At 38.6% G+C, this 15630-nt stretch overlaps 2 long non-coding RNA genes across 2 annotated transcripts; one reads left to right on the top strand and one right to left on the bottom strand.

Annotated features, from left to right (window-relative positions):
- The first annotated feature begins 7504 nt into the window (after window positions 1-7504).
- Window positions 7505-8624, top strand: LOC121688251. Its single transcript, XR_006024536.1, has 3 exons — window positions 7505-7714; window positions 8269-8364; window positions 8490-8624. It is a non-coding gene; the product is annotated as an uncharacterized LOC121688251 (long non-coding RNA).
- Window positions 8476-14285, bottom strand: LOC121688248. Its single transcript, XR_006024534.1, has 5 exons — window positions 14137-14285; window positions 13466-13565; window positions 12006-12044; window positions 10893-11039; window positions 8476-8775 (listed from the first exon to the last, which is right to left on the bottom strand). It is a non-coding gene; the product is annotated as an uncharacterized LOC121688248 (long non-coding RNA).
- Window positions 14286-15630: the final 1345 nt, after the last annotated feature.

Here is a 15630-nt window from a genome sequence, read left to right as displayed (position 1 = left end):
TAATTGTTTTTAAGTATTTGCATGGATTCTACTTTTTAAATATATGTATATTTTAACCCTTAGTTTTTTTTAGGGCATTTTCACTACCTTTATTCATAAGGATTTATTCTGGTCATTGTAAGTGCCCACACACATATTATATATAGTTTTTTTTTCGACAGAGTCTAGGCTATCCAGATCTGCCATCATTTCAGGTATTAGTACTAGCATTGATTTTATTTTGATTTTTAAAGAATTCAAATATAAAAAGCGTATTATAAAAAATCTTATATTTTGACATGTATCTCACCACAGCAAGCTCATAGCTCTACATGCATGTGTGTGTAGGGCAGACTGTCCTGAATCTGGCAATATCATTGCCACGGTGGACGGATTCTCTGGGGCTGAGCAATTTACAGACATATGTGGTGTGCGCCTTACAGAAATAAATGCCATTTTTTTATTTAGTGATTAAAAATGACCTTTCTGCGCTCCATATCGACACAAACTGATCTGACCTGAGAGTAATGGGTGTGCAGTTGGTTTTTGTACATGACGTTATTATTTTTCAGTCACTTCGTCTGTTTTCATAAGCCAGAAGGATCGACATACTTGGTACCAATGGATAGCCCTGTGTCTCCTCTTTCATCTGATATGCTTGCCATATCTATGCGATCACGCGTTCGCGAGTAATTCAAACGAGAGTAATGGGTGGGCAGATGAACGCAGAGACTGTAAATATGATGCAATTTGATTTAATTTCATGATTTTTTTCAATCTTCATACTTTAACGTTTAAGGGTTAAAATCTCACGTACCCCCAGGGGTACGCGTATCCCCATTTGAGAACCACTGGGATAGATTATGCCACGCATTTCAGATGAAAGAGGAGACACAGAGCTATCATTTGATACCAAGTACATCCTTCTGGGTTATAAAACAGACGAAGTGGCAGTAAAATAATAACTTCATATAGCTGGACTTACCCAACGTTTTGTCTGTTTTTGTGACAAAGCATGTTTATAATCCAACGCTATTGTGTGTTTCTCTATGGCAAAAAGCATGTTCATAATCAGATTTTGAGATCCTAGCAAATTCCTGCATTGCATCCCAATTTATTCAACAAAGAAACCCATTTTTTGCCTCTACTTTGTTCATGGCAATGCAGTAAAAAGTTGTTTGTGTTGTTGTAGAGAATCATTATGAGTGCATACACCACTAACACGCAAACTCGCATCAAGTCAGGCCAGATCAGTTCGTGTCACAGATATGGAGCGTAGAAAGGTCATTTTTCATCACTAAATAAAAAAAATGCCCATTTATTTCTGTAAGGCGCACACCTCATATGTCTGTAAATTGCTCAGAGAATCCTCCCACCATGGCAATGATATTGCCAGATTCAGGACAGTCTGCTCTACACACACATGTAAGGCAAGTCAAGCTGCCAGCTTGCAGTGGTGAGATACATGTCAAAATATATAAGAATTTTTATAATACGCTTTTTGTATTTTTATTATTTAACATAATAACCTGGTGATATAACATAATGGTGATAACACTTGTTGGAATTTTTGCTTGGGGCCCCCACAGACTCTAGAATCGCCTCTGCTTCTGACTATGCATGACAACAGGTCCTGCTCCATTTGAGTTGGATCTCGCTGATGCCCAGCTGACCGGCCAGTAAGATATCAAAAGCAGGCGTTTTGTTGTGCTGGGCTGACTGATTAGGGGAGCACAAACAGGTGACAGTGGCTGATGGGAACGTGTGTGTCTGTGTGGCTTGGACAGGCTGCATGCCCATGCCAGTGTCTGCGATGCCAGAGCCAGCTCAGTGCTCAGCTCCCTGGCGCCTGGCTAATATAATGGCCCTCGGCCAAGGCGAGGTGGGCAGCCAAGTGTATGGCAGCCAGAAGTGCCCATTCGCCATGATTTGGGGCCGGCTGATTTGGGGCATAGTGGTAATAGTCCAACACCCATTTTTTAAATAATTGTTTTGTTTTTGTCTTTTGTATTATGTGTGTGTGTGTGCTTTTTTGTCTGCTGCATTTGTGGATGAGCTGAGTTACGGGGAGATGTGCCACGTCGTCTCCCTTTCTGCTTGCTGAGCACATTGAGTCTGACAGCCATCCCTGTGGTGGGCCGGGAAGCAGATGGCTTGGGACGCGTTTCCCATCAGTATAAAAAAAGAGAAGGACAAGGCAGAAAAAACACTGGAGCGTAGTGGCCTCAGCTTGGCCGTATCCACATTATCACCGCCCTGGTGGGGAGAAAAGAACCCAACAACACCACACAGACGTTCTCCGCGGCACGACACCTTTTCGATCCTCTTTCTGGCCAGCTTAATTTGTTGTCTTTGAGGTTTAGCCCAGGGATACTCTGGCCGCGTTCATTGATGTCAGTGCTCACCTGAGGCGATTCACAGGTTCAGTTGAAGAATTATAAGGCCAAAGCCCCCATTATGGCTCAGAGAATGTGATAAAAGCTGGCACGAAAAATGTATAAATTTGTTCTGGGCTGCCTTGTCTGTCTTAACCAATGCAATGTTTAGCAACCATAAGAATACAAATGAAGAAAAATGGGAACAAATGCATCCAGCATTTTTAGCCTGTTTACATAGAGAAAAATATGAGGATTTTCTTTTTATCATTTTGACAATGAAAGGCCCCAAAAGAGACTAATACATTTTTATTGAACAAAACAAAGGCTCTATCTGAGTGGCCAGCTCAGGTAACAGTAACAAAACCTGGCCTGGCTTAATGTAAACCATGGCTTCCCTCGGAGGCAGGGTGAGAACAGTAGTTCTTCTTGTTAATTTCTTCTCTCAAAATACTGCTGTAGGCCACAGACTAAAAATGACCATTGATAGTTAAATGAAAAGTCAATATGAACAAGGTAATATAATGTTATCCCTTTATGACAAATATAGCCATAGCCTATCAATGTTTTACAGGATTTTATAGCCTTCAGGTGTATGTTCATGCATCATTATAACTTCCTATGTCAAGCTGAACTGGTTGTATAGGCTAGGCATTGTGTAAGTTATTCTGCATAGGCTAGGCCTACATCATTCTTCTATCCCGATCCCGTGCTATCCATACGTTAGGCCTATTTCCTATAGGCTACTATAGTTAATATTAACATCTATCATATGAAATGTTCCCATGCAGAGTGCGAATTACCCCACCATAATTGGGGGGTACTGCTCTTTCACCTCTTCTATGAGTGCAAAATGTGTTGTGCAACACACATACAAGGTCTAAACATGCAACAAACTGATAATCAGTAGGCTACAGAATATCTCATTGTTATTATATATCCAAAAGAGAACTGTTTTGATCAACTCTCAAAAGTTAGAAGTTAAGTGCACTGAAATACCAAAAAATACCTTTACAAAAAGCCACCTTTACAAGAGCTATGAAAGAACAAAACATGTTAATACATGAAGGTTGTAAAATAGCACATTTTCAACAAGCTAGACGTCTGCTAGCAGCTTACATTTACCCATGCATGCCAGCAGAATTTAGCCTACTTGAGGAATTTACCTAGCGTTTTGTCATTCAATGTTGACACTTGCTTGAGAAGTTCAAGTCGTTCTCTATCTCCGTTGCATCGCACGCCACGGTGGTTACAAATGGTATGGTCCATAATAGGGGTGTCTGAAATCGCTTTACATTAAAATGTTCCTACAGTGAAAATAGGAGTTGACTTGTATTGTAGCCAACTGTAATGATATTTTTCATTATATCAGAAAAATGATCTGACCCGCCCAAAACTGATATTTCTGTCTCCCAATATTTTGTACATGTGTGAAAAAATATATAGGCTACCTGTAGAAATATTATGTACTTGTGTGAAAGAAATGTGTATATGTAGAAATGTTTTGTACATATGTGGGGGGGGGGGGGAATGCGGATCTGTAAAACAACATCTGTAAAACCCCAAAATTTCTACAAATACACATTTCTTTCACACATGTACAAAATATTTCTACAGGTACGAAATGTCTTTGCACATACAGAACTTCTTTTGCACAGCTGCAAAACTTTATTACACGTGTGAACATCTTTACACAAGCTCTCAATATTAAAGACCCTATTTTGACTCATACCTAAGGGACCGTTCGGTAGGCTATTTATGGAATGGACCACCGGAGGAAAATAGGGGAGGGTCATGTCTTTTTATTCTTTGTTGAGGGGAGGGTCAGCCATTTTTTTTTATTCTAGGAGGGAGGGTCACCCAACTTTTGTATTCATGAAAACAGCAATATTTGGGCCATCGCCCATGGCCTCGCATCTGATGGGCCTCGCACCTGGCCAAAGATGACACTAACCCCACTAACACAAAACGTTAAGGGAACGTTCGGGAACGTTAGTGTACTGTATGGTTCCCCAAAGGTTAGTTCGAACCAAACCAAAAACTAACGGTTAGGGAACGTTCCCTAAGGATTCTAACGTTCCCTAAACGTTAAGGGAACCAACCAACTAAAACGTTCTCCTGTGGTTGCACAGTACCTTCACACAACGTTCCCGTTTGGTTGTCTTTGGTTGTTTTTTGGTTGTTCTGAGTGCGGTTTTGTTAGGAAGAACCCAAACCCTCCTCCACCTAACCCCATCCACAAGCTGATTCCAACACGACACTGCAGAAGGAGCAGCAGCCACATCCCTCATGAGTAGAGCTCTCATTAGTCTGCTGACACTGAATTCATTTGACAAACATGCTCTGCCCACTTTAGTGTGGGTTGGAGAGAGTAAGAACATTTGTTCATAACTAATTCTTGGTTGGGACCTAAATAGCATACACACACCAGATGAAATGGCTCCAAAAACTCTAGCAAAGTCACCTGGTGTTACAGGGATATTGTATTCAGAAAGGAATTCATCATAAGTGAAAAGTAGGCCATCCCTATTAAATAGCTGATCTACCCAAATAATATTGTTGTTGAACCACTGTTCTAAGAAGAGAGATTTACGCTTGAAAAGGATAGATATCCTTATTGTTCCAAATGTAATATTTGTGAGGAGAGAAATTGTGTTTGTAGATGAGGCACCACGAGAGGAAGGCCTGACGATGAAAGGAAGACATTTTGACAGGAATTTTATCAATATCATCAGGTTATGAGAAGGTATAATATTCCAGATAGAAGTTGGACTATGGAAAAACTGTTTCAACCACTTTAGCTTAAAAGAGCTATTTAGAGTAGTAAAATCAAGAAAATTAAGACCACCATTATTATATGAGTTCATTAGTGCTGTTTTCTTTAAGTGATGGGATCTGTTTTTCCAGACAAAGTTGAGGAGCATTTTATCAATTTCTGCAAGTAACTTCTTGTCAAGGTGCAGAGCAAGCGCTGCATAAGTCAGTCTAGATATACCCTCTGCCTTAGTAATTAGAATTCTACCTCTTATTGACAAATCTCTTAAGAGCCACTGGTTAAACTTTTTTTTAGCTTTTTCTAAGATGGGATTAAAATTGGATGACATTCTTCTTTGCTGATCTTTAGTGAGTAATATTCCTAAATATCTGATTTCATCTTTTACAGGGATGTTATACAGGGAATTAACAGAACACTCCTTAATAGCCATTAGTTCGCATTTGTTTATATTTAAGTAAAGACCTGAGGCCTTGGAGAACACATCAATCGCTTCTATCGCAACAGGGATTTGCTGATAATTTTTTTTTAAAAAGCGTTGTGTCATCTGCCAGCTGAGTTATGGATAATTCTCTACCCACAATAGAGATACCTTTTACATTACTGGATTTAATGTGGTCTGCTAAAAGCTGTGCCACTAAAAGGAAAAGGTATGGGGAGGTGGGGCATCCCTGTCGAATGCCTCTGGACAGATCAAATCTAGGAGAAGTACCACCCATGAGTTTCACAGAGCTGTTCCCATTTTTATAGAGAGTTTCAATAGCAGAAGAAAAATAATTACCAAATCCAAATTTTGTCAAAGATTGTAAAATAAATTGGTGTTCGACCGTGTCAAATGCTTTATAGAAATCTAAAAATAAGATGAACCCTTTATCCTCCATTAGCTCAGGGTAATCTAATATGTCCAGGACTAGTCTGATGTTGTTTGTAATGTGTTTTTTGGTCATAAACCCAGACTGAGTCTCTGCGATAATAGATTGGAGGACCATCTTAAGTCTTTTAGCTAAGAGGAGAGCAAACACCTTGTAGTCATTATTAAGAAGGCAGATCGGGCGCCAGTTTTCAATGAGCAACACATCCTTGTTGGGTTTGGGAATTAATGTGATCAACCCTTGAGTCATGGTGGTAGGAAGACATCCTTTTATTATACTTTCAGAGAAAACTTCATATAGAAAAGGGGTAAGTTCACTGATAAAGGATTTATATAACTCTGAAGTTAGACCATCAGTACCTGGCGCTTTATTGTTTTTTAGGCCAATGATAGCGTCCTTAACCTCTTCTTTGGTGATAGGCTGGTCACATAACTTTGTTTCACTCTCATCAATAGTTTTAACTGAGAGAGAGTTCAATAAGGTATCTGCTGAAGCCTGGCAGAACCTTGAGCTATATAATTTTTTTTTAAAAGTAACTGCAGAAGTTGGCCATTTCACGATGGTCCTCTGTAATAACCCCATCAATGTTCAGTTTATTAATCCTGTTGTAGTTAGAATGACGTTTTTCCAAATTAAAAAAGTAATGTGAATTTTGTTCTCCTTCCTCAAGCCATTTTGCTCTAGACCGAACAAATGCACCTATAGCTTTATAGGGCTTTGACTTTTGCCCAAAAATCATATTCGAAGTTCGTTTGTTTATTAATATTAAAATTTGAATATATTCGAATATGTATTAATAATATTTTAACCATTAAATGTCTTTAGTAAGGCCGATATTGGTATCAAACTTAAGTTCTATATGTTCTGTCCACCAGAGGGCAGTGTATCAGTCAATGTCAATAGACTACGTGCATGAAAGGCTGAGTATTTATGCGTATGTTAAAATTGTTATTATTGAGCAAGGGCTGGGCGATAAAACGATAGCGATATGTATCGCAATAGACATGTAATCGATATCAATAAAAAATACGTTCGATAGAACATTCATAATTAAAGGGGTCATAGAATGCAAAACCGAGTTTACTTTGTCATAGATGAATAGTGATAGTTCAGTGGGTGAAATGGACATAAAGAGAACTTCAAAACCCCACCGACACCTCCTTCCAATGCAAATCTCACAATTCGAAACTCCCGCCATAAAACGGGCGAATCCAAAAGAAGCTGCGAGTTTACGCAAACTCGCAGGCGGTACCTTATTTGGCTCTGGCCTGTACATTTGTCACGCCTCAAAATTTACATACAGACCAGCCCACTGGTGCTCTGAGCCCAGGAACGTGAATGGAGAGCGAAGATGAGACAAACACTAGTTTAGCTGCCTGCTCGTTTACTTCCACAGGAATTATAAAGCAGACAGTTCTTCAAGGATATCGAAAATGAGCCACGGTCGTAAATGCAGTGTTCCAGGTTGAAACTTAGGCTACAAAGAAAGCTGAGACTTTCCATAGTCTTCCCAAGGATTCAAAAGTTTGAGGGGCATGGATAATGTTTTTCTACCAGAAGAAGATCCCTGCCAAGTTCGACACTCCGTTATTAATTTGCAAAACATTTCACCGAAGGCAGTTTTCAAAACCTTGTACAGTTAAGCAGGATTTGCTAAGCTGCTGTTACTGAAACGAGGGGCTGTTCCGACCGTAAGGTCATCACAACCGCATGCTGTAAGTATTATTTTGTCGCTAAGCAGTTATTAGCCATGCTAACGTGTATCTAGCAAGTAGAATGTGTGATTTAGTTCATTGGCAAGGCTATTTAATTTTCCTGTGTGTCATTCGGATAAAACCTGTGTTGTCATGTTAACCTACATTTTACTATGCATGTTTGTCGAGATCTCTGACAGGTTTTGTTCTCAGCAAGATACAGTAGCTAACTGAAGCTGAGTAACACGATAATTTGGTTGCTAAGCTGTAATTTAACCCATACCCATATAACACATATGTTTTTGACGTCAGAAGTGGAAACAACTTCACGTTATCAATTCAAATGATATCTAGTCGATATGTTGAAACCGTGTTGTCTAGATACAATGGATTTATTTGCACGTTCTTATTTTAGAACATTACAAGAACAGCAGCATGTCAAACAGATGCTCTAAGTGTGGCATCTTGCGGAGCTTAGAATATTAGCAAGTGCTTTTGCTGTGAGTTAACAGCTTGGTGTGTGCATGCAAAAGTGACTTTCACTTGTGTTACAACATTTCTGTTGTTTGGTTTAGGTTTTATCTAGCAGCCATGCACTTCAATGAGAATGCGGAGTCCCCACAACAGAAGACAGCCAAGGAGAAACTATGTACAGACTTGCCAAACAATTTGTAAGTTTAATAAAATATGTTTTTATTACAAACAACAAATCAAAATGTGCAACAGTATAGGCACTAAAAAGAACTTATCTGTATTACAGTATCCAATATAAGTCCTTTTTCTTGTCCTCTTCGAGATCATCAAAGACCCTCTTCCTTATTGGGATGCCGTCCAGCGGATTCCTGTGCCCCAGGACTTGTGTGCTCAGCTAGACAGACCTTCCATGGAGGATGCTGTTGCTGAACATGTGTCACGCGGTTCAGTCGAAAAGGGGTCTGAATCCAACGTACTGCCCTGAAGTATCTGGAAGTTCCCTCCATATGCGTAGCACCACACACAAGGGGATCATGACACGGACGCTTCTTCTAAGGAAACCCCAGCTCCTGCTCACAAAAGACCTGTAGGCCAAGTCACTTCATTGCCTGCAACGAGAACAGGGTGGAAAAGCACTTCTTTTTTTTACTATTTACAGTGCATGAAAATGCACTGTACTGTTCTTCCTAGGCTTCTTATTCTTCTAACGCATTTAATGCAGCTTCAACCGTTTAACGTAGAAACTTCATTCAAACTATGTTACGTAGGTCTTACTTAGGACAAGAGTGCTATGTATTTTTCAGCTTTGTAACTTTTATACTTTTTAAACTATTAATTAAAAACTGTTCAAAATTTCCCCATAGACTTAACATGGGCTGATGACATCACAATAGAGCACTTAAGCAACTAGAAAAGCATTTCCTGAAGGAAATACAGTGCATGAAAATGCAAAAAATATGATGTAAAATATCATACAGAGTAAAAACAAACTATATTGGTTGCTAGGTAGATGAGGTTTAATATAGTTGGAATGACTGAACAGTTAAATAGGTGGATAGTTTATATAGTTAAATGATTTGCTTGGTAGATAAGGTTTAATATAGTTGGAATGATTGAACGATTAAATAGGTGGATAATTTAAATAGTTAAATTATTTAGGTAGATAATTGACGATAACTGACAGTTGGAATGGCTCTAATGTTTGCTAGCAGTTATGCTAACTATGTTATCAAAGATAATAATGTTAACCAAGTTACTTAACTTAGCTAATGTTTTCATTTTTAGTAGTTATGCTAACTAGCACTATGTTAACCATGTGACTTAGCTAACCTAGCTAATCATTTTTAGTAGGTATGCTAACTATTCTAACTAGCATGTTAACGTGTTAAGTATGCTTACCATGTGACTTAGCTAACTTAGCTAATCATTTTTAGTAGGTATGCTAACTATTCTAACTAGCATGCTAACATGCTAACTATGTTAACCATGTTACTTAGCTAACCTAGCTAATCATTTTTAGCAGTTTTGCTAAAAATGCTAACAATGTTAGCAATGCTAACATGCTAACTATGCTAACCATGCTAACTAGCTACAGTGGGTAGGAGTCATAGTTGATGATAAGTAACAGTTACAATGGCTGAACTGTTAAAAAGTTCAGTAGTTTAAAGGGTTAAATTGTTTAACAGTGAAATATTGTAGTGAGGACTTTTATTTTGAAACAGTTTTTGGCAGAGGAAGCAGTTGAACAGGATGTGTAGTCTTAATAGGGCCAGTTTGTATGCTTAAAGCCTGAGACTGGCAGTTTTCAGCCATTGTAACTGTTACTTGTCATCAACTATGACTCCTACCCACTGTAGCTAGTTAGCATGGTTAGCATAGTTAGCATGTTAACATTGCTAACATTGTTAGCATTTTTAAAAAAACTGCTAAAATGATTAGCTAAGTAACATGGTTAGCATAGTTAGCATGCTAGTTCGCAAAACTGCTAAAAATGATTAGCTAGGTTAGCTAAGTCACATGGTTAGCATAATTAACATGTTAGCATGCTAGTTAGCATAACTTCTAAAAATGATTAGCTAGGTAAGCCAAGTCACATGGTTAACATAGTTAACATGTTAGCATTGCTAACATGCTAGTTAGCATAACTACTAAAAATGAAAACATTAGCTAAGTTAACTAAGTTAAGTAACTTGGTTAACATTATTATCTTTGATAACATAGTTAGCATAACTGCTAGCAAACATTAGAGCCATTCCAACTGTCAGTTATCGTCAATTATCTACCTAAATAATTTAACCATTTAAATTATCCACCTATTTAACCGTTCAATCATTCCAACTATATTAAACCTTATCTACCAAACAAATAATTTAACTATATAAACTATCCACCTATTTAACTGCTCAGTCATTCCAACTATATTAAACCTCATCTACCTAGCAACCAATATAATTTGTTTTTACTCTGTATGATATTTTACATCATATTTTTTGCATTTTCATGCACTGTATTTCCTTCAGGAAATGCTTTTCTAGTTATTTTTTAATATTTTACATCAGAGTATCACTGGACGATTGTTGAAAAAAAATAAAATAAAGTTTATCATTTTGTGGTGTTGATCAAACTGTGTTTTTGCAATATGCTGAACCAATAATGAATGTGTATTGGTTAAAAATATTTTATTTATATACTGTAACTGCTAACACTTGTATCAGATTGTCCTCACCTTTCCATTCCTCTGATTCTCAAACGGCCATGGTCAGCTCTGTAAATATTCATTGCATTTTGCAAAGAATATAGAGGCACAACGGATTGAGGCCATGATGGTCATTCAGGTCAGCTCCTCAGGAACCTGGGTCATTCTTTTAATAACCTGTAAAAACAAACATAATTTCCCTGCTGTTATTTCGTAATTTTGAATGAGCAGGTAGCACAAAGTAGCAAATGTCTCCAGTTTTAGTTACCAGAGTTGTAAGATCACATATTAGGCTACTACAGGGAAAGAAGGTAATAATCTCAATCAGATGTCAGCAGGATAGTTACAAGATTACATTACACTGACTGTACCTACTGTATTTTAAGTAGCCTACTATGTAAATTGCCCCTTGGGGATAAATAAGTGTTTTTGAATTGACACAAATTGGCCTAGTAATATTTTCGTTGACCTCGTTTCACTTCAGCCATAGGCTACAAACTGCACAGAGCTCCTGCCCAGCTAACTGGACGTCCCGTTGTAAGATCATACATTACTACATGGAAAGAACGTAAAAATCTCGATAATCAGATGACTTATCAGCAGGATAGTAGTTACACGAGCACAGTTACGTCGCTGTTACGTGGCGGTTACGTAACTTTATTACCAAACATACGTTGCCGCCACGTAAGTTCTAACGTTGCCAATACGTACGGGTGAAAGACGCGATTACGTTGCCGCAACATATCTTGGCAACGTTTTCTCGCGGCAACCAAAAGACACACTGGCGACATTGTAGCAACCTTCCTGAGAAAGGTTGCCATAATGTCGCCAGCACGTTAGGGCGGATCTGCATGTGCAGTCCTCATTTGCCCATAGAATCCACAAAATCTAGTCACATTCATATACCTGCATTCTGGCTGGTGGCTGTTGCTAATGTTGACCCCAAGCCTATTCAAGACAGCTGCACTAACAAGTATCAATTTATGACTGCCACGCACAAAATCTAGTTGAGATAGCCTAGACAAGCCACATTCATATTTTACCTGCATTTTGACTGGCTGTTGCTAATGTTGAGCCTATTCAAAAGAAAAGACAACTGTACACTAACAAATTATATTTTATTTAAAATAATGTGGAAATTACATTTTGTGGATGGTCTTCCACCTGCTGTTCCATCCGACCCTGTGAAGAACAAATAAAAGAGAACAGGTGAGTGCATTTATATTAATTTTACATTCAGTCAAAACTTAAATAGGATATGCCAATAGCTGGTTACGCTAGACTTTTTTGCTGCTGCTGGGTCATTCCTTCGCCCTTGCACTTGTAGCCTAGATCAAGTGTGAGGATGCCGGCGCCGACGGTAGGCTACCAAGTCGCGGGAATAACGGAGCAGTGGACTGGAGATGCGGATGGTGTTTCTGTATTAATATTATTATTATAACTGTGCGTTCAGATAGCCTACCCGGCCGTAAGTATTGATACTGCTCCTTTGTTAAGTTTAGTTCATACTGTTATCAGTCTGTGCTCGTTAGAAGCATTATTGAGTATTGCAAATGCGTTGATATAACGCGAGTGTGAGAGTGAAATGGTCGCGGTATGATCCGGTATATGGTATGCACATTTAATGTACGACGTCTGACAGTTACTTTATAAAGATGGAGATAATCTTGTGTTGATTCACCAGCATATTGCAACTAAACTGTAGGCCTACAGTTTACATTGCTGCTATAGCTGTAATGTTAGTGAACCATGATGTCATGCGTTTTTGGCTATAAGCTTAATTGTTTTGGAGTTTTGTAGCTTGTTGCACAAAGATGTCTCGCCTAGAATTGGGCTATGTCTACACAAAACCATCGGGTGTATTTCCTCTTCCCGCTTTCACACCTTTAACGATAGGCCTACCGGTAAGGAAAAAACTTGCATGCACACAGAGGTGAAAGCGGCTAAAAGTACAGTAGTGCATATGCCAGACCAGTCGATGGCGCCGCGGGCCGTGCAGAGGCTTCACATTTAGGCCTAATTCGCGTAGAAGACAAAACATTGTTGAAACAGTTTGTTAAGCTGTCGCATGAAAAAAGGAGTCTACATGCAATTTGGTTTTCAATTCAGCTGTTAAAGTACTAAAGTTCATTTTCAAGGTATGTGACTTATGTGGGATTTCAAATGCTTAGGCCTACATATTGCATTAGGTCTGAGCACTATTGGAGAAAACATTAGCATGCGTCAGTCATAGGCATAGACAGTAAAAGAAAGGGTCATAGGTTGTAGTAAGCTTAGCTAATGTTTAACTAAGTTAAGCTAATGGTGTGCTTCAGTAACTTGGCTACAAAAGGCTGATACATTGTGCACATAAATCATGACGGGAAAATAATAACCGGTTTAAAAAAAACAAAACAGCGTCGTGTAGATGGTGTCGAGCCGCCAAGGTTATTGCTTGAAGATGAAGACGAGTAACCACGTCTTGTGAACAAGCTTAAAAAGTAGGGCATGGATCTGCATATCATTTTGAGGTGGTGTACAAAAATATGATAATTGTTCCCCAATAGTCGGCATGTTCGTATAATTGATTTAGAGGGATATTTGCCTCTCTCGTTTCAACTCACCTTAAACTTTTGGTGTGGGCTGCAGGGGCATGTTTTAAGACCTCAGCTATCAGGAGCTCCACCTCCTCTTCCAGCCCTGGCTTCCATTTCATGATCGCTTCTGTAATAAGATTGAATTTGTGATCAAATTTCAGGCAAACGCTTACAGATATTAGACACTTTATTTTTCTGAAAGCATACGAGTCCATGAACCACAGGACAGGCCCAAAAATGGGCGTGTCACCAACACTCAGGGAGAGATGAAGCTCACAGCTAGCATCTAACTGTCTGTATCATAGAAAGAAAACTGATAAACTCACCTGCACAACAGGCCATACAAGTAAATAAAACACTCAGTAAATAACGTTAGTACATGCCATTTCCCTCGCCACTGACTGTATCGCCATGGCAACACCAAACTGTCTCACAAAACGCTAAATTAACGTAACGTTATTTAACCGTAAAATAATCCACGAAATGTCAAAAGATAGGGAATAATCTTAAACACATTTCCCTTTCTAACATAAAAACATCAGAAAACAATAAAAACACTTACAGATCTGAGCTGTATTTGGGTAATGGTGATGGTTTTATACAGTTAGCAGCTATCTATAGCATGTTCTGTAATATCTTCATTGAACTCACGTTATTACAGATATAGCCTACACTTTAGGAAATAGAGTGAAACTCACCAAAACAGTCATACTATTGAAAGCACCACGAAATTGTCGCTTAGATGTGATAGAACAGACTCGGTTTGGTGATAGAAAAGACGTGAAAGTTGTTTAATTCCTATATAGTTCTGTGCTGTATGTTGTCCCATGATGAATGATTTTGCGTCTTTTCGTTTTTTCCGTTAGGTGAACTTGCTCGCGTCTAACTCATACTAGCTCGTGGCTAGGAAGGCGTTTTAAAGGGGCAGTAACATTAATTTAAAAGTGGTGATCATACAAATTATTAAAGTTGAAGGCTTTTGGTAACAAGTGTATTTATTAAGAAATGTCTTATATATTTATTACTATATATTAATTTGTATGTTAATTTAGTCTGTTTATTATTCTATTTTGAACCATTCAGTTGTGACCAAGCATGGAGATTACTTGGTCACACCATAGACTGTATATATAGAACAATATATACAGTCTATGGGTCACACTTATCTGTGAGCTACAGGCATAAAAACAAGACCAATTTGTCAAACCCAGCTAGTTAGACACAATTGTTCTTTTATAGCTGCCCTCGCACACTTTTTCATTTCGCTGGATATTTTATTCAACTGTTTCTCAGCATAATGTATGTATGTGAACAGAAAGTAAGACATTCTTACCTTTTTTTTCCTTTTCCAGGAACCGAACTGAAGATGCTGGGATCCACCATTTTAAAGACGACTTGAGGCAAAAGGACATCTTGACAACCCTCAGCTGCAACAGCAGAACCAGCTTAAGGACAACGTCAGCTTGATAGAAAACTGGGGGGCAGTTACCTTTGGGGTCTAGTGTTTCCCTGTCCCTTATATGCCTTGTGAATCACTGTTTTAAATCGGAGATGCCGACCACAATCTTTGTTTGTTGTTTCCGATAGTATTTTGAAATAGCCTCTTATATAGTTCTGTTAATTGGGCAAAATGTCCTGCGTGAGAGTGTGATTAGTAAATGATATACCCATGGCTGTATTACATTTGTGCTGCACCTCAAGCCTTGTCCATACAGCCACCAGCTTGTTCAACGCATTTCTTGTCAGGCCATTATTCCTAGTCTACCTGTTCAAGTGGAAGCATTTGATGGGTTTACTTTCTTTCTATGTAGTGCTACTCTGTGTGCTACTTTGTGTGTTTTGTTGGAAGGTCTGTGGAAAATTGTGTTTATAAGGCTTAGCTTGACCTAGGACCTTGGCGAGTTTTAGGGTGTGCAAGTGAGTTTATGCTGTGTAGGCATCTTTTTTTGGTGGTCTTGATCCTTTGTAAAATAGAAACTTTTTTTATGTTGCCCTCTGTGTGGGGTTGTTGAGGTGCCAGTAGCTGTCCTCTGAAATGGAAAACAAACAAAAAAAAAACCTCACAACAGCATTGGTGTTTTGCAGAACTTGCATAGAATTTGTGACATGATTAACATAAAGGTTTTTAGCATGTATTCAACAGTAGTCGGAGTACTAAAATTCAAGATCAATGACTGTTTTGAGGTGACTGA

The sequence above is a fragment of the Alosa sapidissima genome, chromosome 2, assembly GCF_018492685.1.
Source record: "Alosa sapidissima isolate fAloSap1 chromosome 2, fAloSap1.pri, whole genome shotgun sequence".
In the NCBI taxonomy this organism is placed as follows: Eukaryota; Metazoa; Chordata; class Actinopteri; order Clupeiformes; family Clupeidae; genus Alosa; species Alosa sapidissima.
Note: the sequence above shows the minus strand (reverse complement) of the source record. Positions and strands in the feature narration are given on the sequence as shown.